Source organism: Mastigoproctus giganteus, chromosome 9 (genome assembly GCF_048544385.1).
Source record: "Mastigoproctus giganteus isolate SK-2022 chromosome 9, ASM4854438v1, whole genome shotgun sequence".
Taxonomy (NCBI): Eukaryota; Metazoa; Arthropoda; class Arachnida; order Uropygi; family Thelyphonidae; genus Mastigoproctus; species Mastigoproctus giganteus.
The window spans coordinates 54,603,265-54,629,169 of record NC_143583.1 but is presented as its reverse complement, the minus strand read 5'-3'; the positions used below and the strand labels follow the sequence as shown (position 1 = coordinate 54,629,169).

Sequence of the window (25,905 nt, the reverse complement as noted above, 5' to 3'; positions counted from 1 at the left end):
TCAAACCACTCTTTCACGTATTTAATGAGATCAGTGGTTGAGTGTCGTCTTGAAAGTATTCCTCTGTACAGAGCAGTGGCTGCATGGAGAGCACAGTGGTTAAAACTGCTGTCCTCTGCACGCCTGGGTTTGAATCACGTCAATGACGTGAGGAACTTTTATGAGCTTTTTTTTTGCTCCGTGGCTGAGTTAGTCGGTCTCAGGTGGTTTATGGATGAAATACAGACGTGCAGATGAGACTCTCTCTCTCTCTCTCTCTCTCTCTCTCTCTCTCTCTCTCTCTCTCTCTCTCTCTCTCTCTCTTGGCCCTAATATAACAGTTTGTCCGTAGGGGGAGTACGTATGCAACATTTCCTTGTGTACCTGATTTACAACAAGGTTCAGATATACTCTGACGTCCATGGTGCTCTCAAGGGGAACCAGAGAGCAAACAACATGCTATAGAAACATCCCTCCCACCAATCTAGTTACATTCCTCCATAGGTGTTGAAAAGACTACATCGGGACTCATCGAACCACATAACTTGCCTACAGTCCTTCTGTAGGCAAGTTTTGTGGTTTGATGAGTCCTCCTGAATCTATCCTTTGCGTTTCTGGAACCATCACAGCCGTATTTTCCGGTTGGTTTCCCAGATCAGTGTGGGTGTAAAAGACTCATGAAAGCTGCTTGTTTGTAAGTTTCGTTGTTTTTAAGTTTCTTCTCATAGTGTGAATACTGATTATTCCTGAATACCGGAAACTGATTCTAGCTTGATCACACCCTTTATAGGGCTTTTCTGCACCCATCATGTATCATTTAACCTCTTCTATTTACATATTTTTGTATAAATTGTTGCTTACAGCTCAACCCGCCGTAATCCTAATAAAGTGGGCAGGCAGCGTATGTTAGAAAAGTTAATTATTACGTGTTCCCATACAAGAGAGTTCCTGGAATTATTATGGGATTCATTATTAAAGTTCACTCATTATAAACGTTTCCAAGATGAAACTCAGATTTAAGTGTATTTAAAAGCTCAGAAAACTTTAATGTTAAATTTCACATATTCTCCACCGTTAGGAGTGAAACATTTTTAGGATGGCAATTTTCTAATTTAGATCCTAAAATAAATATTAAATGTCTGCATGAGTTGGTAACTGTTCAAGAGAACATTATGACGAAGACTGAATTAAAGATAGGTGCATTTAAAATTCATATAATATACCCGTTTCAGTTCGTTCAAGCAACACAAATCTTGAACCGCTTTGTTAATTGAAATTCCTTTTTCTTCCCACTATGCAGCTTGTGGTCTCAGAAAGACCTCTCTGAAATGTGTTTAGATGGGAAACTCTTGCTTCGGAGAGCGTGGGAGCAGTTAAGCCATTCTTCCATTAATGGATTTCTTCATTATGTTCTCGACAAGGGAGAAGTTTGGTGGTATTTTGTAAAATTATAGCATCCTCATCCCCTATGGTAACATTGGCTTTTGCAGCGTAAATTGCTGAACTCCAGTTAATGTCGCTTCAGCCATAATTCGTTTTAGCATTATTTTCCAAAAGTGTTTTGATGCTTTTTGTGCAGCTATGAATATCAAAACTATCTATGAAGTGTGCGTCAGGTTATTTAATTAATTTGACGTAAAACACGTGAAGTTAATCTTTATTAGCTTGCGTGATAATTTAAGAAAGATATATTAAAATATTAAACAGATGAAAGATCCGGTTCCTTAACACTATAATCATCTGAAAGACGTTGTGAAGACTACTTTTCTTCAGTGTCTTCAGATTATTTGTATTTATGTACGAGTAGAACAGATTAACCATGTTTTCTTCATTATTTTTCAGTGTACGCTCTCTCTTCCTCTCTCTATCTAGAGAGAGAGAGAGAGAGAGAGATTAATTTGTAATTAATTTGTTAATGCGTGAAACAGCCATATGTTTCAATCTCGCAAAATCAACCGATGTAGATATGCGCAAATGGTCCAGTGGCTGAAAACCGGCTGATATGAATTGTCCATTATAAAGAAAGAGCAGAATACTAACCGAGCGATGTTCTTGAAAAAAACTTTATGCTCGAGCTCCAAATATCCCACAGGAAAGTTAATTACTGCGTCCACGAAAAGGAACTTCGCTTAATGGTAGCTTGAGCACAGATTTCACGGAACTGCTGTTCACAGGCCTCACATCATGCCAACCAATGTCTGATGTTGTTTGCAGTTTTGCTTATCTTCCCGTTCGTGTGCCACAGAACAAAGGAAACCGTTTCAATAAAAATACGACTCAAATTATCAGTATTCAAATTAGCAAATTAGACGGACAAGTCTGATTTGAAGACCGTGAAAAATGCTTCGGGAATGTCATGTATTGAACTTCATTGCGGGCAGAATACAATTAGAAGAGTAAGCAAAGTCATGGTGTGGAGACTGCTTCTCTGATTCGAACAAGGATCGTTTGTTGCAGTGCCAAAAACTATCAATACCAATTGTGTACTGGCAATTCCGTAGTGTCCACACTTCTCTGTGAATGGGCGTTCCATGTTCAAACACAATAATGCTCCATGCTGTACTTTGAGGAGTATCAAAATCCGCATTCGGAAACGCCAACAACTCTCCTGGCCTGCCTAGAATCCATGCACATTTCTGAATCCAATCGAATGTCTTGGATATGAATTCGAAAGTCGGATTTGAACCTGGCCAGTGCATTCCTATTTACAGCTTAACTGGCGGCTGCAACGAAGGAGGAACGGGCACTAATTCCTGTTGTCTGTTACAAGGAACTGGTCAAAAGTGTGTTTCGTTGCTGATCAAAGCTGAAGTTAGCTCAAAGGTGAGCCCGCACTCTTTAACTGGTCCATTAAATTTCATAGTTTTCCAAAGGTGGTGGTAATATCCAAATGTATGGCGGGCTAGTGCTTGTGGCCTTTGTAGTAGCGAATTTGGTATGATAGGCGATTGAGATTTAAGTTAGAATCTCGACGACAGTTGGATCGAATCTGGTGATCGAGAAGGGTAGTGCAAAAGGTTGAATTCACTCTTATGTTTCTGCAACAAGTTCTCTACAATTCTGGCCTTGTGGCATGGTTCATTTTCCTCCCATTAGCATACAGATACACTGCAACCGTGAAAGAATATGTTTGGTTAAGAAATAGTTCCCATATAACTTACCACTGTCATCCAGTCTACACTTCATTACATCGCCACGATTAGTTTGCATTATTGACTCCTGACAGGATGGGTTCATGAAGCTGTTCTTATCCTACTCTAGTCTGTCCATTAGCGTTAAACAGCGTGAACTGAGATTCATCAGAATTCTCCACTCTCCAACGTTGGTGTTCCTGAGTCCTTCCCGTACTCTGTATTTTGTTGACAGCAGAGGAACCTGGTTCGTTCGTCGTTTTACTCCTCTCCCATCCGTGGCAAGGAACGAGTGATGCTTTCTGGTCATTTTTATTTGACTGATTGTAACCTTTCTCTTATCTTACACAAATCATGTCAGCCTCCATGGGCCTCTCGTATTAACAAGCTGTTTTATACCACAGAAATGCAAATTGTTAGATATTATTTGATTATTGGACAAATATCGATACACTCGAGACAAAGTCATTGGTGAAAACCCTAACCAGTTTGCAGTTTCCGAGATACTCGCACCGGAGTGTCCAATGCTGACTACCAGCTATGTTTAAAGTCTCTGAAATCTTTCGTCTTGTCCATTCCCGACCTGAATTACACACAAAGCATCCCTACGTATTTTCCTGTTTATATCTCATTGTACAAACACTGGTGCTGCTACTCAATGAGCACTCAATTTCTTGGAAATGATGGCGGGCCTAATAAAGTGAATACTCAGCTTGTGTCTAAACTGTGCCAATTATTATAGAATAATTTAGTTTCGTTGAATAATGTCCATTTTGACTATTAAATGAAAAAATAACAAAATATTTGTGATGGAAAAAATTCTCATCACGTTGTGTTATTTTATTATTTGGAGTCAAAAAAAAGCATTAATAAACATAAATAAAAAAAATTACTATACTTGTCAAAAAAAAAGACTAAAGTGGGAATATTACCAAAGTAAGAAAAAAGAAAACATTAAATAACATTATTACAAATATAACAAATTCCTTGGTAAAGCTTTTGTAAGGTTCGATTCTGCTCCTTTATACCAAACTAAACTAAAAATAAAATGAATTAAAACGTAAGGGAAACAAAACAAAACTCACCTTGAGCAACACGACCTAACGATCCTCGGCTAAAGGCGACGCACACCCACTCCTATCAAATGATAGGCGGGGGAGCGGAGTTGAATAACAAATAGAACTGGAAACTCACAAGTACTTCATCTTAAAAAGAACATCAATGCCGCGAACTCCAAAAAAGGATCGTATTTCAATCATTGGACGCTATTTAGCAAATTGTCAATGGATATTCCTATATCCATTGACACTTTGCTAAATTTCTGGTTTAGATATCCGGTTGATATTTAAACCGGATAGTAAATAACAAAAGAACTGAAATTTATGCACAAAGTATGTCACGTTACCAAGGTTAGCCTTAAATAAACAAGTGGAATTTGCTGTATTTGTGACATGGTTAGTGTTTCCTTTTTTCAAAAGTCTCATTAATGAAAAATAGCTTTCCAGTAAAAAAAAAATATTATTCTAATTAAATATATAGACATGATGAAGCCAAACAACTTCGATATAAGTATCTAGATTTATCTTGGCAGTCACAATACGAAGTTGTGCTATGCAGGTTCTTCCTTATGCGTATCGGCTACACGAAGACAGTGCTAGTCATTTCGCCTCCTGCCATGCCGTGGACCATCATAGCCATGGCAGTTAAACTTCAAGTCAATTGAGAAAAGAACCCTGTCCACATTGATTGAACTTTTTTCTAATTGGCATCTTCTCCGGTGTGTTTTTTTAGAAACAACATAGGTTTTCGATTCCATATTATACAATCTTCATCAACTTGTTCTAGTACTTAGAAAGGCCGAACACTTCCCTTCTGTCCATCCCTAAGCTGAATTCAAATTGTCTGAGAGTTTCTGAAAATATTGGTAATAACTTTCCAAAGAAGACGTGTTAATGGAGTTTTACTCTCGTTGTCGAAAGAGAAACTAAGTAGCGTATTCCTCGACCCGAAATTAAGAACAAGATCGTAATAAATAAACTGGACGTAGTAATAATAATATCGTTCAGTCGTTGCTGCAAAATATTTTTCTACAATACTAGGAGAATTGTTTGCAGTTATTTCAGGCCGTTTATTTATGCCTTATAGAGTCTTTTAGGTGTGAGTTTTTTGTCCACTATTGTGTATATATGTGCTGAGTCTCAAAACTACGTTCTCAGTTTAATGAATCAAAAATACATATCAAACAATTCAGAGAGGGTTGGTATAACATATACCTGATGGGAGTAGTCATAGCCTTACTGTATGGTGGAATAAGCAAGTAGAGACATGCATCAGTTAGAGGGTGGTATTTCTATTACTGTTACTCTGACTAGTAACAGTGATAGCAATAATAGTATTCGCCATATAGTGCAGGAAGCCACAGACTTTTGCTGTACTGGAAAAAAAGTAGATAAGAAATTGCAAATTATATGCTTCCATCCTCACACAGGTAGAGTGTAGAGTGTGTTTATTGTCAAACGGCACCAGGGGTTTCCCCCATCTCCGCGTGCTATACATTGTGGGTGTGAAACAGAACGCTGTCAATGCCAGAGGTTTAAAATTGTATGGATTTTGTACATGTGCAGTGTCGTGTACAGTTGTTCCTCTGGTCATTTAGCCGCTGGGCCCCTAATAGGACCCAACGTTATCCTCACACAGGTAACTGTCCAGTTGACCTATGAATTTATTCAAACTGTCAGTCTCAGGTACCTGCAAGAGCAACTTGTACCAGCAAATCAACGACTCGCTGGCTAAAAGAAAACTTCTTACAATCTAATCTAAACCTCAACCCCTGTAATGACCCATAGTGCTGGAATTCTTTATAACAATGAGAATTTTACCTTCATTAATTTTATTAATCGCTCTCAGGGCCTTATAAACCTCAATCAGGTCACCTCTGGATGCCAAGCTCTGTAGCCCACATAATCAGAGTCTTTCTTCATACAGTCGTCATTCTGTGATCTCACCATTCGAGTTGCTCGTCTTTGGATCCTTTCAAGAACCTCAATGTCTTTTTTCAGATGAGGGCTCCTGAACACAGTATTCCAAATGTTGTATTACAATTACCTTATACAATGGGATTGTAACTTTCCTATCTCTACAGGAGAACGTCCGATAAATCGTCGATAGGATGCCATGGGCTTTCCTGGCTGCCTGTTTACACTGATCAGAAGACTTCATATCTGCCCGTACTGTAACTCAAAAATCCCTTTCCTCCTCCACCGCTTTTAATTCAACCCCACTAGTGTATAATTAATTTATGCTATTCCCAAGTGTCAGACCTTGAATCAACATTAAAACATAACTGCCATTTCTCTGACTACCTTTGAAGTCTGTTCAAGTCAGCCTGAAGGAGCGCCCGCTTGGCACTGATCATTAACAACTCTGCCAATCTTTGTCATCTGCAAATTTTAACATCATTCCTTTTATCCCTTCGTCGATGTCATTAATGAAATGAGAAACAACAGTGGTTCAAGAACCGATCCTTGAGGGGGGCCCCACTCCTGACGTTACACCAGTCTGAAGGATATCGATTAATCACAACCCTCTGTCATCTGTCCTGAAGCCGCCCAGCAGTCCATCTTAGAATCTTACCAGTAATCCAATCTACACAATAACCTCTATTCGAGCTTATACAGTAACTTCTTAAGAGGTACCGAAGTCAAATGCTTTACTAAAATCCAAATAAACTATGTCGAAATTGTTCGCAAAATCCAGATCATGAGTAACTGTGTCAAAATAGCCTACTAAGTTAGTTAAGCATGATTTACGCTTAAAAAAGTCATGTTATGTGTCCTTCAAAATGCCATATATATATATATATATATATATATATATATATATATATATATATATATATATATATATATATATATATATAAATTCTCCTGGATTTTCCTCTTAATCATTGCCTCTAAGATTTCTCCAACCACTTATGTCGGACTTACCGGTCTCCGGTCTCCGGTCTGTAGTTACCAACTTCACTCTTTGAACCGCTTATGTATTGGCGATACATTGCCACTTCACCAATTGAAAGGAATCTCCTCTGAGTCCAAAAATGCCCTGATAATTAGCTTCGATGATTCAATACACTCCCTTGTGCTCTCTCTCAAAACTACAGAGTATACGCCATCACCTCTGGAAGCCTTACTTGCCTTTATGCTCAAAAGTTTTTCTAATAAACAATCATCTGCAATTACGAGATCATTAATTTCATATGGCTCAGTCTCACTCGCACAGCCTGAAGCATTAAGCATCTTTCGCCAATAAAGACTGAAGCAAAGTACATATTCAACTCATCGCAATATCAGCTGGGTTATCCAAGACTTTCTCACACCCAGTGCGCGAGGGTCCGATCTGATTAGATTTCTTCTTCCTTGTTGTATCTACTCTTTATTCTCATAGCCAATGCTTCTCATTGGCCTTCCTGACCTTATTTGTAATACTATTACAGATCTAGTACAGTTTAGATTGGAACTGTCCATGAACGGTAATCATTGGGATTATCAAAAGCATATTTAGAGATTATAGTGTTAGCTAATCCTTGGAGATTATCGAAGGTGTTTTTAGAGATTATAGTACCAAAGTATCCATAATGCAATTATGAACATTTTGATATGAATACCCCCTGTAATGTTGCTTTTTCCACATAGCAGCAGAGTATTACAACAAAGTATAATAACCATTAAAAGCTTCTGAAAGTGATAAACGTCAGAAAAACAAAGAAATGCTAATTAATATAACAAATAACTACATAACATTTAATAATAGATTTATTTTAAAAGTTTTCAGACAGAAAAATGCTTTAAAACTAAAGATGGTAAGTTAAAACATAAAGGAACGCGATGAATAAATTACCTGTTGATCAGATGGAAAATCTTCAAAATACTTCGATTTTCGACGAACAAAACTTTAATTTCTTAAAGAAAAATTGCAGTTTCTTCTAATTAAAGGAAGTCTCTAGTTGTTCAAACAATAGTTTTTGTAGCAATGCTTGTATCTACGCATTTCTCTCTAAGATGAAGAGGCGATGATTTTAACACCAAAATTTGCATCCCTTTTCATCTATCGCCGGCATATGAAGAAGAATGTTAGCTCGGACTCATCCACGTATTTCATGTCTGTAACATAGTAACTAATTGCTGGTATTTGCATATATATACTTTCCTCTCGAATTACTCTTCAGGAGGGACGACTATCTCTCGCGCCGTTCTCTGGTGTTCTGTGACAAACTAACCGCTCTCTCTCATCCGAGTTTGCTAGTGCTGTCACTGTTTCTCAGCATGCTCTGTGGCTACCAGTGACGTACAGAGAAGAGAGAGAGATCAGGTAACCACTAAACAATCGATAGTACTACACGCATGCGTATAACTTTTTTCTTGTTTGCTTCACACTTTGTTACCACAGAAACATATTTTTGCACGTCGGGAAACAAACGGGGTTTTGTTTTACGAAAATGGAACGAAAGTACGAGAATTCTTTTAGGAAACGCTCTGCAGAATCATTAACTAAAATGCCTTTTTTTTGGCGTTTGTCCAACACATTTTTTCTATTCTAGAAGTTTCCCTGAATATCTGAAAAACAATTACTAATTGTTTTTTAGGTTACATCTTTTGTAGAGGAATTTATACCTTGATGAGTTTGATATGAGGAGTACGTTGTACTGAACAGCAAATTCCTCATTCAATACTGGAATGAGCCAGCATGTTATGTTTATATTACCCTATACTACTGCAACAACAGAAACAAACTTAAAGTTTCAGTTGTTCTATTTATTCTAATAGAAGTAGTTTCACTACTTCTATTAAAATAAGCAGAGGCCTGGAGCGAGGGGTGCTGGGGGCTTTCAGGGACGGATGGCAGGCATCGTGAAACAGGTGGGTATATGGGATGTGTTAGAATAACTAAGAATAAGAATAGGTGCATGTATACTTGCATGTATACCAATGCTAGAAGTATAGTAAATAAATTTGATGAATTTGAAGTGTTGGTCAAGACATCAAAGGCGGATATTTTTGGGATATCAGAGACATGGTGTCACACAGATATAAGGAATGCCGAACTGGAATTTGGGGAGTACAATGTGTACAGAAAGGATAGACAGGATAGGAAGGGAGAAGGTGTTATGCTGTTAATTAAGAAAAACATAAAATCAAAAGAAGTGCATCCAGTTGATATAGATGAACAGTGCACTGTTGAGTCAGTTTGGTGTGACATAAGCACTGCGAAAACAAAAATAAGAGTAGAAGTGTGTTTTAGGTCTAATGACTGGAATGGGTACGATGAATAACTGTACAGAGAAATAGGTGGGCTACTTAATCAGAATGTCTTATAATGGGGGATTTTAACTTCCCAGATATTGACTGGAACTTGTGGGTTGGGCACTCACACACTAGTCTGACTTTTATGGATTTATTGGATGATTGTTTTCTGCAGCAGCATGTTCGAGAGGCAACCAGAGAAAGTAATACACTTGATCTGGTTATCAGCAGTGATCATTCATGTATTAAGAATTTGCATATAAAAGAACCACTAGGTGGCAGTGATCACAGTGTGCTGACGTGGGATTTACTTAAAGATTTAATTACCATCAGGGGTAAAGGAAAGGGTTTTTGCTTCCGTAAAGGTGAGTACAGTGGTCTCCGACAGTTTTTAAATTCTGTACAGTGGGATCAACTGACGATGTTACCAACAGTAAACTCTAAGTGGGAAGCATTCAAAGAACTTATCTTGGACGCTACTAAAAGTTTCATACTTATTAAGAAATATTGTTCACGGTTTAGGCCTAAATGTATCTAATGAACTAATGAGACTCGTAACAGAGAAGAAAACTGCATGGAATGCATATAAATTATCAAGCGACTCAGAAGCCTATGGAAGATATAAGTTAATCTGTAATCATGTCACAAAGGATGTTAGGCAGGCGAAGGCAGATTACGAGAAATCCTTGGCAAAAGATGCTAAGAAAGACAGCAAGGATTTCTTTACTTATAGAAACTCTAAAAGGAAGGGGATGAATCTGATTTATCCACTTAATATCAATGTTTCGACTGTTGATCCTGCTCAGATAAGAAAAAAAAACTGAATAAGTATTTTGCATATATATTCACACATGTTATTAAGGTTTGAAAGTGCTAGAAGGCTTTCAAATTGTAGCAGGGTGCTTAATGATTTTATAATAACTGAGAGCAACGTGGAGGAGAAATTGTTGAAGTTAAACATAAGAAAAGCACCTGGGGTGGATGGGATCTATCCAGTTATATTAAAAGAGGCGGAAAAGGAAGTAAGAAAATCCTTAGCCATAATTATGAGAGCATCCTTGGACTCAGGGGAGGTCCCTACGGACTGGAGATGTGCAAATGTATCCCCAATTCACAATGGGGGATTGAAGGGTGACAGGAGTAATTATAGACCAGTTAGTTTAACTTCTGTTCCGGGTAAAATAATGGAACCACTTGTTAAAAAAGAATTGCAGAATCATCTGGACAAGACTGCAGCAATAATTCAGACACAGCATGGGTTTTTTAAGGGAAAGTCTTGTTTAACAAATTTGATTGGTTATTATGATGTGGCTACAATCCAGTAACTGGATGAAAATTACTGGATGAAAAAAATGATTTTGATATCATATATTTGGATTTCAGGAATGCTTTTGACACTGTTGCGCATGGAAGACTATTGTACAAATTGGAGCAGAATGGTATTAAGGGTAAGTTTCTACAGTGGATAAAAGGATGGTTGAGTGGGAGAAGACAGAAGGTGGTAATCATTGGGTACTGATCTTCGTGGACTAATGTTATTACTGGAGTCCCACAGAGTTCGGTGTTGGGTCCACTGCTCTTTTGTATATTTATCAATGATATTGATGAAGGTATATCAGGCTTAGTGTCAAAGTTTGCAGATGATTCAAATGTTGCAGGGTTGTTAATGACAGTAATGGCATTGTGCTACTGCAACAGGGTATAGAAAATTTGGGCAGATGAGCTGAAAAGTTGCAACTGAAGTTTAACCTTGACAAATGAAAAGTACTGCATATGGGTAGAAGTTACCCTTAGAGAAACGTACCAACTGTGTGGTACTACACTTAAGGTGGTAGAAAATGAAAAAGACCTGGGAGTAATTGTGCAGTCAGATATGAAGTTTTCTGAGCAATGCAGACAGGCTGCCAGGGCAGGTCATGGGGTTTTGTTAATGATATATAGGAATTTTGCTAGCAGGGAAAAGGAGGTGATTATTCCTCTGTATGAAGCAATGGTCAGGCGACGCCTTGACTGCGTACAGGTCTGGAGGCTTCATTTTAGGAAGGATGTAGATTTACTTGAGCGTGTATAGAGAAGGGCAACAAGATTGGTGACGGGAATGAAGGGATCCTCTTACCAAGAGAGGCATAAGTTCTGCAAATTTCAGCGGCTGGAGACTAAGCACCTGTGAGGTGATCTGATTGAGATATAAGGTCTTGAATGGGTTGAGCACGCTGAATTCTAATGGGATTCTTCCACTTGTCCAGATTACAAACCTAAGGGGGCATAAATTCAAATTAAGAAAAGACAGATGTAGAATAGATGTGCGGAAATTTGCCTTTAGTTATCGGGTGGTTATTTGCTGGAACAAACTTCCATCTGTCGTTGTGGAAGTTGATAGTTTAAATAAATTTAAGGAGGAACTAGACAAATATTTAGTGGGATTTGTTTCGCAATTTTTTTTTTGGCTGATGCTACATAAGCTCATGCACTTGCTTTCTTGCATCATATGCCACTACTACTACTATCTCATCATATTCCCATATCATCATTATAAGGCAATGGTCAAGCTACACCTTGAATAAATAAATAAATAAATATTCATTTACTGCAAATACAGCAATCCCATCACATCACATGGCTAGGAGCAGATAATAATGCAAAGGAAATAACATAAAATAATCGAATAAATGTACATAGCAGATTTCATATACACATTAACAATGACTAGGAATTATAGTTATGAATTAAAAAAGAATTTGCAGAACAGGACATTTGGCTTTCAGTTGCAATCAATGTTGTGATGATTCATGAGGTGAAGGGATGCATTGGGAAACATTCTGTCCATTTTTTTTAGCCTGGAGAGGTTGGATTTAAATTGCTGGTTTCTTGAATTTTCCCTGTTGGGGACAGCTATTATATTGGCTAAGTTTTTTGAATTGCATGCAGAAGTGATTAACTTTGCAAGAAGCATGACTCCAGACTCGTTGATCATCTGTTGCAGAAGCTTTGTTTTTACATTTTCATAAAGCTGTCGCCTGGATATTGTGTGGGGAAACGAAGCTTACTATTGAGTCATCTAAGAACCCAATATTCTAGGGCAAGGAATTTCTTTACGATTACTTGAGGAGCACCAGACCAGATTTCGGAAGCATAGAACAGAATGAGAAAGATGCATCTTCGAACATGCTTAATGGCTGTTTTTCTATCTTTAATCGCTTTTGTTTCTTGTTTGATTAATCATTTTGCTTTTTGAATTTTTTAAGCAACACATAAATAGTGGGCATTAAAGGAGAGATTTTTATCAAAAACAACTCCATGGTCTTTGTGAGCATAAACATTTGTGATTGGGACATCTGTAATTTTTTATTTCTATGTGGTTGGGTTGTTTCTGAAGGGAATAAGTAATTTGAGCAGATTTGCTTGCATTCATAGTCAGATCAAGATCTTTCAGATACTTGATGATTTCACAAATCTGTGAAATTGCATCATTGTTAACTTTGCGAATATCATCACTGGCTTTCGAGATTATAAAGAACTTTAAATCATTGGCATATGCCAGTAGATTTGAATTTTCTTGTAGAAGTGGTTGAAGAGATGCTGAAAATACAGTACTGGAGAGAACGACTCCTTGAGGAATGCCTGTTGAGGTTGTGACGAGAATATTGTTAGTACTAGTGGGGAAGAGGAGAAGTCTGCGACTTAGGTTGCATTGAAGATAGGAAATAAGCATTGTGTCAACGAGAAAATACTTTTTACTATTTCAAAAGCTTTTTTGAGATATATGTTGTCGAAAGCGCCTTTGATATCAAAATAAAATACATTGCATTGTGCCTTATCTTGAAACGCAGTTTGGATGCGCACAATGGTGTCAGCTAGGCTTCTTGTTGTGGAGCGCCCTCTAGGACCAAAATGCTTTTGGCAGGTGTATTAGCGAAGATGGCATGTTGAAGATATGGGAGCATGATTTTTTCAATAATTTTAGTAATTATTGACGAAACAGCAATTGGTGGATGGCCGGGATGGTTATTTCTGCAAGCTTTTTTAGGAATCAGTGTAATCCTGAAAGTTTTCCATTGTCTTGGAAGGAATGGCTGGGAGATGCACCTGGAAATGATATGCACTAACGAATCAATGATATATATGCTGGACAATCTAATAATAAAACCAGGGATGCCGTAAGGACCTTCACTACTATCATGGCGTACTTGGTTAACTGCACGGTGAACTGTATTCTTGTTCACAAGTTGATTAATTAGCAGGGCTTAACCCGGAGACATATCATGTTGCACGTTGTCTGCTTGTTCATAAGAATTAAATGCTATAAATCTGTTTTGTATATCTTCAGTGAAAATGTCAGAATTGCTTGTTTCCAGTACTGTATACGGGTCTGGAGGCCTTTTTTTACGAAGGATGTACAGCTGTTGGAACAAGTACAGAGAATAGCAACGAGATTGGTAAGATAAACCCTTTGTTCCCCTCACCAATTTCGTTGCCCTTCTCTTAAGCCGAAGAAAGGCTTAAGTTCTACAAATTGCAGCGTCTGAAGACTAGGCACCTGCGAGGTGATCTGATTGAGGTAAATGAGGTTTTGAATGGTTTGAGCAAGCTGGTGGGATTTTTCCTCTTGCCCAGATTAATCGCATGAGGTGGGGGCATAAATTCAAATAGAAGAAAGAAAGTTGTAGAATACATGTTCGGAATTTTGCCTTTAATCAGCGTGTGATTGATTGCTGAAACAAACTTCTTGTAGAAGTTTACAGCTTAAATAAATTCAAGGCAGAAGTAGACAAACATTTGAAGTGAATGAATGAGTGAAGTGTAATGGTTTCTTTATTTTGGCTGATGTTGCATAAGCTTGCTTTCTCGCATCATATGCCTCTACTAATGCTAATGCTCTAATACTACAATGAATCCATGACTTAGAATTTGAGATCAACATCTGCCATAATGATCGGATGTTGAACCGGCTGATTTTCTCTGTTTAGACCACTAAAAGATGTATTTGACCTCAAAAGTTTTGTTAATTTCTAGAGTAAATGTTTGGATTCAGGAGGCAATTACATTTAACAATAATGTACTCTGAAATAAGCTATTTTTAAGTTATAATAAATATATTAGTCAATCTCAAAGTTCGTATATGTTTAGTAGAACCTGAACAGGTAAAAAAGCTCAAACTGTATTGTTATTTTTAGAAACGGATAGCCACTTGAATTCATGAACTATATAATATTTTCGTGTTCTTTTCAACTGATACAAGCTTTTTTGAGATATATGTTGATATAATTTATGAAACATTTATCATAAATTTTTAGCAAAACGGTGCCATTAACTATTATAAACACAGAATTTAAAAATCAATATACTCTATGGTATAATAAATGTTTCTTTTCATAACAAAGTCTGAGAGATGAATTTATTTGGTGCGTGTGTTCATCAAGAGATGATGTTTTTTGCATTTTGGATATCTGTGCTCTTAATTCAATTCGTATTACAATGTCAGACTCTAAATTTAGTAATAATAACAGCAAAAAGTTTACGTGTGCGTCCTTTGGCAGCCTGTGAATTTTGCGATAAGTAGTAATGTTAAAAATATAACTAGAACAGCTTTGTTACCTCTTTAACCCTCAATTGTCCTTCAAATTTCGTGTGATGAAAAGTCGGATAGAAATTTAAATTACTTCTTGAGAAAGATACACAAAGAAGGCTTATCGTGGATTCTACAGAACATTAATAAAACCGCAGTCGCTTACAGAAGTAAAAACGCCAGACAAAAGCAGCAATGAAACCCTTTGTCTTCTTGGAACTACATTTCGTAAGATTCTTCCTTCCGAAATTAAGTAAGATTGTTTCATTTTGTGTCGCACCTTTGGATAAGTACAGAAAAGAAACGGACGATATGTTCAAATTCCAGCGGATTGTGCTTGTTAAATAATTCGTTCATTAAATTTAATTGAGAATTTCCATCATAATTAGCGTATAACCCATTTTCTAAAAAAATTATAAGACATTTTTAGGATAAGAATAATGACTCTTGTTGTTATAGGGTTACAGAAGCATCAGCGACTGAGGTCTGAAAATTGCGAGTGTTCTGTGGTCGATTTTCTGTTTGCTATACGAAAATCTCGAGTTTCCGGGAGAAAAAACTACGCTACCGTCGCCTGAGACCGACTAACTCAGCCACATTGTGAAAAAGGTCAACAAAAATTCCTCACATCATCGGGTCTTTTTTCCTCGCTACCCACGAGAGCAAATTATTTTTTCATCGAAAGGTAACAATGAAGAAAATCTGAATAATATATACACTCTTTAACGATCTATAGTATGCGAATCTGATAATAAATTTAAATTTTAAATATTTTTTCTATTTAGAAATATTTAGTGCAATAGTACTAATAAATGTACAAAAACTTTGCAAAAACTTGCCCTAAACAGTCACCAGAATAGGGGTTAACAGTATACGAAATAAAAGTTAAAATGAATAGATATGTGGAAGCAGAGAGAGAGAGAGAGAGAGAGAGAGAGAGAGAGAGAGAGAGAGAGAGAGAGAGAGAGAGAGAGAGAGAGTCCAATCACGTTAAAATATCATCAAAAATACAGAGTTTGCCATTGCTCATCATTATATTGTATAAGTTGGTAAGCCTCCTTCGCGGAAGATAATTTGTTGGTTTGAAATGGCATTAAGGTGAGCTTTAACAAGGAGCAGGAGGAGGAGGATCAAAGACACACATATTCGACTCGAGTATGCAACATCTGTACTCCCTGTCAGAAGGAGATTTATTAAGGTCAGCAATCTGAAAGAGCAGAAACACCTATGGAAGAATCGAAGACGGCTGAGATGTGAACACAAATTGGGGATCGCTCTGAAGGACGGCGGAAGGACTCTCCAAGAGCACGAGTCCCAAAATTATAGTGCGAAAATCTGTAGAGAACTGGCCACTGCAGTTGTTCTTAACTGTGGAAGAAGTGTATGTTTGTTTATGGCCCATTTTAAGAGCCAAACTAAGCAACGAAAAGTAGCTTCATTGTGCTAGTGGTAGCAGATTCTCACATATACCTCTGCAGCATATAAAAACAGAGAGAATACTATGGTTTCATATAGTTTCTGGTAGGTGTAACACCCGAAATATATTGAAAGCCTGGCTTCTATTTAAAAGAAAAAAATTCATTTAAGATGTCACAATGTGCTTCCCAGCACGAACGCATAAACGACTTTTTTCAGCACTCCTACATGCAAAAGTGCACAAGTTAGTTGAAATTCTGTGTGTTTCCTGGTGTATGGCCATTCAAAATCCTTCAATGTTTTTGGTTTTTGAGCGTACACCTTATCTTTCAGGTATTCCCCATGCAAAAGAATGTAAGGGACTTTGATCGGAAGGCCTTGGACGGTATTTAAAATAACTCCCCCGAGACCTATTCACTGTTCGTGAAATTGCCTGTCCAGATAGTTATGGACGTCCCATCCAATTGAAAAAACACCATCCTATCTGAAAACATGCTTATGATATTGGGTACTGCAAAATTCCTTAACATTTCAAGATAACTCTCCTCAATAACAGCCTCCCCATTGAATCTGTAAGGTCTGATAAGCCTGCCAGTTATCGATGCCAGATTAACATCTGTTTGCAAGGTGAGATGAAGTGAGCAGTATAACTGACCAAGTAAATTGTAATGCCGGTTAAAATGTCCATTTGAACGTAGTTTCTTCTAATCGTAAAATTGCATTCTCAAAAGCACTAATTCCGTCGTTTTTATGACAATACAACTCATAAAATTGTGGTCGTCAATCTGGGTCTTCTTTCTGTACTTAATGCAGTAAACGAGGTCTATACTTCTTCTTCTTACGTCCATTAAGATTTTAATAACACTCGACTAACTCATTTGCAGTTCCATGAATAGCATCTTGCTGACTTCTGTGGGGAACGTTCAAATGCACTCAAGACAGATTCAACATTTTTGATATTTCTTGATGTCCTTTTCCTCCCACTGTTTATCTTATTGATATTATGTACAAAAAAATGTCATATTAAAAAAGTAAAGTGCAGCCATTATCAACCCACTGCAGGGTGGTAGCCTCCTCAACAATTCATGCTGAGGGAAATGGACCATAATCTGCCACGCTGGTCCAGTGCGGGTTGGCAGATCGACCGTATTCAGCAGTCAGGGGCTTGAACCCCGGTCTAATTCAAAGAGCGTGTGCTACTGCACTCCCGCTCCTGCCCATTCGGCTACGGAGGCCTTCATATTAGGGCTATCTAAAAGCCAGCTCATCTGCCCCAGTGTGTTGTGTCCATAAATTGCATGTGTTTTATTGTCGATTTACGCTTTTTTTTTTCCTATACGGAAAATTCGAGTTTCCGGGGTAGAAAATATTCTTATCCCTGCTTGAGACCGACAAACTCAGACAGAATGTGAAAAAAGCCAATAAAACTTCCTCGAGTCACTGGATTGTAATCCTGGCTTTTTACACTCATTGTGGAGGACGGTAATAATAGCATCCGTCATGTCCATCATAACCTCAAAAGGCATTAGTCGTACTGTATTAGGGAAGAGATGGTGGGTTTCCAGGGCTCTGGGCACTAAACTTGAGTTTCACGACTTCAAGCCTCCAATAAGCAAAGTGATGGTATTGCACCGGTTGATGAGAGACATCTAGACGCAATTACTAACGAAATGACACAAATTGTTCATTTTCTTACCAGAATACCAGAAAATTCAAACCACACAACCAACAAGCTTGACCTTTTTTCTCACCAACATCCCTTCTGTACACGATCGAGGTGAGTGGTCCTCTAGGCACCTCAGATCACAACTGATAATGGTCTCTAATGGAGCCATTCTCTCGTGGTCCCTTCTCCAATGGAGCCTTTTTCTCATGGCTATTCTCAACCTCGTGTTCTTTGGCATTACAACAATTTAAAATTGGATGATCTGTGAGATTTATTTTCTTCTTTTCCTTGGTAAGATTAATGTTTCAAATCTTCAGACGTCAACGTTTGCTCAGATTGTGTCACTAAAATTATTCTTGTAAGGATGAAATCGTTTGTGCCGCACTCTACCTTAAAATCGCGTTCTTTATCTAAACTTTTGTTTTCCAATAAATTTGCAAAGGCTGTTCAAGATAAGAATGTTAAGATTAGCATTAGTAGAGGCATATGATTCAAGGAATCAAGCTTATGCAGTATCAGTCAAAAAATAAAACTACTCCCATTTCACCCCCTCCGTTCGATCCAAATACTTGTCCAGCTCAGTCTTAAATTTATTTAGGCTATCAACTTCCACAACGACAGATGGAAATCTGTTCCACCAACCAACTACCCGCTGGCTAAAGGCAAACTTCCGCACATCTATCCTACATCTGTCTTTCCTCAATTTGAATTTATGCTCACTCAGGTGATTATTCTGAGCAAGAGGAAAAATCCCATCAGCATTGAGCATGCTCAAACCATTCGAGGCTTTATACACCTCAATCATGTCACCTCGCAGGTGCCTAGTCTCCTTTAGATAATCTAAATTTGCTTGTATCCAAATGTCCACCTTCATTTTCTGCCTACACCAAAGATCGCAATGATTGTGAAGCAGTTATTAATCGGTCCAAACTAGACTTAGAACATGCAAAGACAGTGGTTTTCGACCTTTTTTTAATAACAGCACTACTAAGTAATTTATTTTATTTTGTGCCACTCGTACTAACTAATATAACTATAACGAAATTACAATTCATAATACAAATTGTATATATATAATAATTTCATTCTTTATTTAGGTACTAAACAAACATCAATTATAAATCAACACAAAATTAAAAAGATACCATAAACCTTTTTATGATGAAATAAATATGTAAATTTAAAAAAAAAAGATAAAGTTTACGTAACTTAAACCCAAATTATGTGGCACCACTAGAATGTTGTTGCGACAACCCGGTTGAAAACCACTGAGTTAAGAGTACAAAACTTGCTTCTTGTTCAAATGGTAGCCGAGCATTCTGCTCTCTTGCCATAGCTACTAGTCGCAACTTTTGGCTATCTCTATTCCCACCTCGGTCAAAAGCAGCTGGTTCTATTGCCACATACACCTGACCTGTAGAATCCTACTTTTCTTCTAACTCGTGTATTGATGATCTTGGTAAACCACCTCCTAGCATTCCCAGTACGCTTCATTCAATGTTTACTGTGGTTTTCCGTCAAAGGGATGAAGGATTTTGAACAGTCTTGATGCAAAGATAGCGCCATATCCTGTTGGCATTTCTCCAGTTGTTCTCAAAACCTGTGCTCGTGAGCTTACTCTTATTCTGTGCCACCTTTTTTCACTTTCTTATTCCAAAGCTGTTTTCCCTTCTGCTTGGAAATTTTCACATATCTAGCCAGTTCCTATAAGTTCCTATAAAGGGTGACAGATCCTTCCCAAATATCATCCCATTGCATTTACTTCATATTCTTTCAAAAGTAATGGAGAAATCTATTAACTGCCAACTCTTAAACTATCTACAAACCTTCCATCTGATCAATGATCGCCAGTATGGATTCCGTCTTTGTCGATCCACTGGAGATATACTGGTTTATGTTACCCATCTGCGGACAAATTCAATAGAAATGTTTGGTGAAACTCAAGCAGTTGCCCTTGATAGTTCATAGGCTTTTGATCGTGTTTGGAATAAAGGCCTTCTACGCTTCCATCTTATGGTTTGAAAACTGTTTTTTTTAATTGGGTTACACAGATTTCTCTCTGATCCCTCATTGCAAGTGATGGTAGATCGCTGTCTGTCTTCTACCTTCTACATACATTCTGGTGTTCCCCAAGATTCAATTCTTTCTTCAACTCTTTTCCTCTTGTGAATGACCTTCTTCCATTGATCGGAAATCCTATCCATAGTTTTGCTGATGATAACACATTGTATTCCACTTTACAGTTTGAGAAACCCTGCCCTGCTCAAATAGCTTCAACTTCTCGAATATCTTCTACCAATTCCTTAAATGCTGATCTCCAGTGGGGCAAAGATAACGTGGTTGATTTCCATCTTCCTTCTAAAACTTACACCTGCCATGTATCGCACAAAAAAGATTCTTCTGCTCCTATGTTTATCTTGATGACACTGATTTATAGGCATTATCACATATCTCTATTAGGGATTACTCTGAATTATAATCTCTTGGCATAAGCACAATACAACTATTGCTTCCTCTGCATCTAGAAAACTGGGTTTTCTCTTTCTGCTCTCCGCGTTACTTTTCTTCCAAACAAGTCTTCACTCCGAACAAATTGCAAGTTTGCTTTACCATGGAATATTAGAAGAACTCTTTATTGCATACAAAACGCACATGCCGTACCTCCAAAACTTCTCTCAGGCTTCGAGATTCCATTCAAAAGAAGGGTTAGGCTAATTAATGACTCATCTCTAATAGATTCTCTCCACTCTCTGTCTCATTAACCTTCTATTTCTGCTGCATACTTTTTCTATAGATACTTCTACGGGCACTGTTCTTCTGACTTGGCTTCTATGATCCCACTCTCTCTTCCAAAGCGGTCCGAACACGTACCGCAACCTGTCAACATTCTTTTACGGCCAACTTCAAACTCACGAAACCAACTTTTCTTCTTCCTCTTTTATTCATTCAACTCTATTTTCTGGAACAACCTTCCTTCATACGCATTTCCTGAAAATTACAGTCTACAGAAGTTCAAGTCTAATATCAACATGTATATTCTTCTTCATCTTCTCAACTTTCAGTCCATACACGGTACTAAGTACTATAGGTTCTAATAACTGTCATGTTTGAGGTTTTCATTAAAAAAAAAAATAAATAACCACTGTGATATTTTGTGCAGTTCCACGTTCCTAAAATTTGTTATTCAGACGTGTTACTGCTAGACGAGTAAGAGTCCTTGTTCCATATTTGATTTCTCGTGCACATTGCACCTCTGCATCATTTTCAATTTTCCACTATTATTGAAGAATCGCTTTTCTCTCATTAAAACTTAATTACGTGTCCTCCTTAATTTCTATGGGTTTCAGCCAATCTGGAAAAAATAGATAATACACATTTGCCATCTAATTCACGAATGATGGATTCTTAAAGTGTGTATACATAATTTAGACTCACCGTGTATAAATCTTTAAAAGCTAACAGTGTTGTAAATGAATTTTGAAGTTTCTGCTCTTGATGATAACTAATATTTACAGTGTCTGACACTGCTGGAAAGATCTGCAATAATCTCTACCAGCGTCAGGTCTTGCTGATATTAACCAAACAAAATTAAATATCAGAAGTATGAGTATCTACATACGAATGAGAATTTAAAAGTAGAACCGGAACTCACCGGGACTTCTGAATGCTGATTTTGTGCGGCAGTATTTGAATTAAAATGTTAATCGAATTCCGAACTAAAAGCATTAAAGTATGCTAATTACTTTTATTCTTCTCTTTGTATTCCTAACCCATCTATTTATGCCCTCGTGGATAGCACAGTTGGCAGAATCCGGTCGTCCTCCCCACACCGGGTGGAAGAGACTTGACTTCGAGTTCCGTCGATGACAGGAGAAATTTGTATGGACCTTTTTCACAACGAGGCTGAGTTAATCGGTCTCAAGCGAGGGGTACCGTGGTTTTTTCTTCCGGAAGCTCGAGTTTTTTCATCCAGAAAACAGAAAATACATCACAGAACGCACGCAATTTATAAACAGTGTATAAGGAGAAATATGGCCATAATTGCTGATGTTCCTAAAATCCTATTACAACAAAAATAACCATATTTATTGTAATTCTGTCTCATCAATTTAAAAACGCATAAAAAAAGAACTGTAATTCGGAAAGGAAGGGTTTTTGGACACATGTTGATATGAACTTTTTTGTTTATTTTGGGATATAGAACTACCTCTGTAATTTTGTCGGCGTAATTTAGAAACATCCCGTAGATGTTAAGTCCTACTTCGTTGTCTCCACATATTACCTCTGATCATCTGACTGCACCCCCAAAGATATTCAGAGTTTCAGAACTTACGCACGCCAGCATAGAATCAGTGTGGTAATATTGTGAGGACTACGAGAGCCACCATATGTAGATGGAATGGGCAAGCAAGTGTGGATGTCTTATTACGGCGATTTCATTTTTTTTTCTTTATTGAGCAAGTGGGAGAGAATCTCACCATGTGGGATAAAATTTGTAAATTTTAAACACCTACCTAAGAGCGAGTAGGTGCTTGCTAGCTAGCCCTCAAAATAGCTTGGCATCTTCGTGACATGGACCTAACGATGTGTCGAAATCGTTCCACAGGGATGCCACTACATGGTGACTCGATTGCTTCCCACAGTTTTTGTAAATTGGATGGTAGCGGATCTCTAATCTTAAGATCTTGTTCAGCCTCAATCCACAAGTGCACAATTAGATTGAAATATGCTGGGTGGGAAGGCCCACAGAGTAAGCTAAATTCAATCTCATGTTCTGGAACCAGTTCTACACGATTCGGGCTTTGCGGCATTGCGCATTTTTCTGTTGGAGGAACCCATTCGCAGATGGATACACTGCAGCAATGAAAATATGCGCCTAGTCAGAAACAAGTTCCTAATAACCTGTGGAATCCAAAGATTTATCCACTAGTATAAAGGGGTCCAGTGTACACCAATAAAAACACTGTCTCACACCAATACTTTATCACCACCAGCTTGCATTGTTGGCACCTGGTATGATGTACCCATTGAGCTGTGTCAGCCATGTTCTGGTCAAGGGGAACAGCAACTCCATAATAGCTTATATACTTGGTGGGTTCCAATTAAAAACAGAGATGAGAAAAGGGATGGATGGGGTTACGATATGGTTGAACACGAAGTTCGCCGAATGTAGACAGTCGACAAGAAGGCCTATACTGTTCTATCGACGATTCATCTTACATTTGCTTTATAGAGGTAGGAAGGTCATAATTACCGTCCTTCTTGAAGGGATTTAAAGGAGAGCAATATTTTAATTTTATTATCGGTATTTTTTTGAATTTTTTGCTGGTGCAGCGAAACCCTATGGCTTTCATGCAGTCTATATGAGTTCCACTATATGGGTAATACTAATACTATTTAATAATATTGTATATTTTTCGGGAATTTATAACTAAGGAGCTATTAGTTCGCAAAATGACGTAATTATTCTTTCAAGAAAATTACTGCCTATTCTCCCTACTAAGTACGTTGTTCTCAAAAGCTAATTAGTTTGTTCCTTTTGTTCCTATAAACACAGAGTGTTTCTAAAGCGTATTCCTCTTAACGGCCTTGAAAGCACTGAGATATGAATATGCCACATAAACCATTCGGTTTTTAAGTGCTCGCGATCGAATAAAAGCCTGTCTCGATTACTTTGCTGCAATTAAGAAAAATTTAAAAATTATTAATGTATGGTAGACAGACCGTGCAATGGAGCCCAAGGAAGGCGACTGTTTTCCAGGATGGTAATCTTTTAGATGCAAAAAAAAAAACCACTCTGTTTATAAAATTACTCCTATCCTTAATTGACAATAATGGCCTTTTAACTTTCATTTATCTTCCTTTAATAATGTATTATTTCTGAATTTTACATTTACCTTTAACCGATTATTCTGATTACAACTAAAACGTTCGCAAGTTTCTGTATTTTTTGTGTTGGAAGTTATTCACTTCTCTTTGATGGTTTAAATTTAAATTTACGTATTTCAATTAAATCTTTGAGTCATGTTTGGTTCACTCATAGGGTTGGTTCATGTTTGGTTCACTCATAGCCTTGGCCTCCGGGCAGTCTAACTGCTAATATTAAACAATATATTGTACGTGTCAAAGTAACCCTTAATGAAACTCGATCAGGATGTTCTAGTAAGGTGAAAAGCGCGCTTGCATAAATTTATAACGTAGATTCTTACCATTTTTAAAACAAATTTATTAATTTTGAATGGAACGGCGATCGATCATCTATCAACTTTTAACTCATTATCTTGAAAGCTTAGTGAGTTCCCGTTGTTTTCCATGATTAAAGCTCTTATACTGTATAAAGATCACGTTTTATAATGGATGTCTTGGTTTAAGAATATCGTGTTCAGTAGGATATAACTTTTCAAGAAAAGAGATCAATTTTTTGAAGGAACACAAGGAGAACAGAGAGTTCCCCCTTATGCACCTTCGTTATGCTCAGATAATGGAGACCTGTTTTTCTCCTCAATAAAAAGGAAATTATTTTGTGAAAAAACCTCTTGTAGATAATTGGATAATCTGTAATAATGTTTGGTGCTGCTAAAGTTGGTTATAGTTTGGCAAACCTCCAGTAGTTTTAGCACACATTCACCATGTAATTGGGGTCTTCCACACAGCATTTATTTTTCTCTGTTCAAATATAACATTGATCTAAGGGCCTGAGCTCTACGGACCCCCTAGCGATCAATAGCTTCCAGCTGTGTCGCTTCCTTCTGTCACCACTTGACCTTAAAAGTGCACTAATTGACATTCTGATATTCACTCACGCTATAACTGTTGTTAGGCGTTGTCTGGCTTAGCACGAAAAGATAGCAATCGAATAATTTGATTAGGTTGCTAATTTAGCGTGGAAACCGGAACTGGTTACAAACTAATTATCTCCTCTAAGTGGTGTTTGTGAGCAAGAAGTGAACTTGTCTAGATAAGCATGCTGGTTTAGAAGTACGATCAACTATACACGCCCTCGAGTGTCTAATGGTATGTTTTTGATCTTTAGAGACTTTTAAGATAATGGAAAGAACAAAGGGAGTAAGAAAATTTATTTAAAAGATAATTATAATGAATAACGGTTGAAGAATCGCTCTCGTGTCTCTTTGTAGTTGAATTTGTTTTGGAAACATTTTAGATTATTTTAAGATTGTTTTTGAGATTGAGACAGCCCTCCGAGTTTTCTGTTTGACTTTTTTTTTTGGTGATGCCCATTAATGGATTTCTTCGGTGCCCCATAAGCCTGCGGCCATGTTTTATACAACTGAAACAGTTTTGCAGTTTGATGGCTTTTTGTTCTTGAGCTATCTGTAGGAATGTTTTGAAACTTAACTAGCAATGACAAAAATTATTGATCATAAAAAGAGTAAATTGGAAAATATTTCACGAAAGATATTGGCAAAATGGAAATAGAGAAGAAATTTGGACATCTGGATGTATTGTGCTAATGACGGTCTTCAACTTCCTAACATGGATTCCACTGGACTTTGGAAGGAATCGGGATATAACTTAGATCATGAAACTTTCCAGAGAGAAAGAGAGAGATGGAATAAACGAAAAGAAATAGGTAAAGGGATGGATTTAAAGAGAATATAAACTTTTTTTACCCAAACACGAAAGGTATTGGAAACAGTCGTACCTCAGTGTCATATAATCGTTGAAGTTTGAGAAGATAGAAGAGACATTAAAGATTACCAGTTACGAATAATACTACTGGGACATTTTTGTGCATCTTGCTGAGAATTTTGTTTGCATCTTGCTGCAAACTGCAAGGTGGTAGTGCAACCGCAGCTGGAATAAGGCAAAAACTCCATGCACGTGCAA

The 25,905-nt window shown here is 37.5% G+C and overlaps 1 protein-coding gene across 1 annotated transcript in view; it reads right to left on the bottom strand.

Moving 5' to 3' along the window:
* Positions 1–8,420, bottom strand: part of LOC150080249 (uncharacterized) — a 57,287-nt gene extending 48,867 nt beyond the window's left edge. The window contains exon 1 of the mRNA XM_090381398.1: positions 8,007–8,420. The gene's annotated coding sequence lies outside the window, so the exon portion shown is untranslated. The remainder of the gene's footprint in view (positions 1–8,006) is intronic.
* Positions 8,421–25,905: the final 17,485 nt, after the last annotated feature.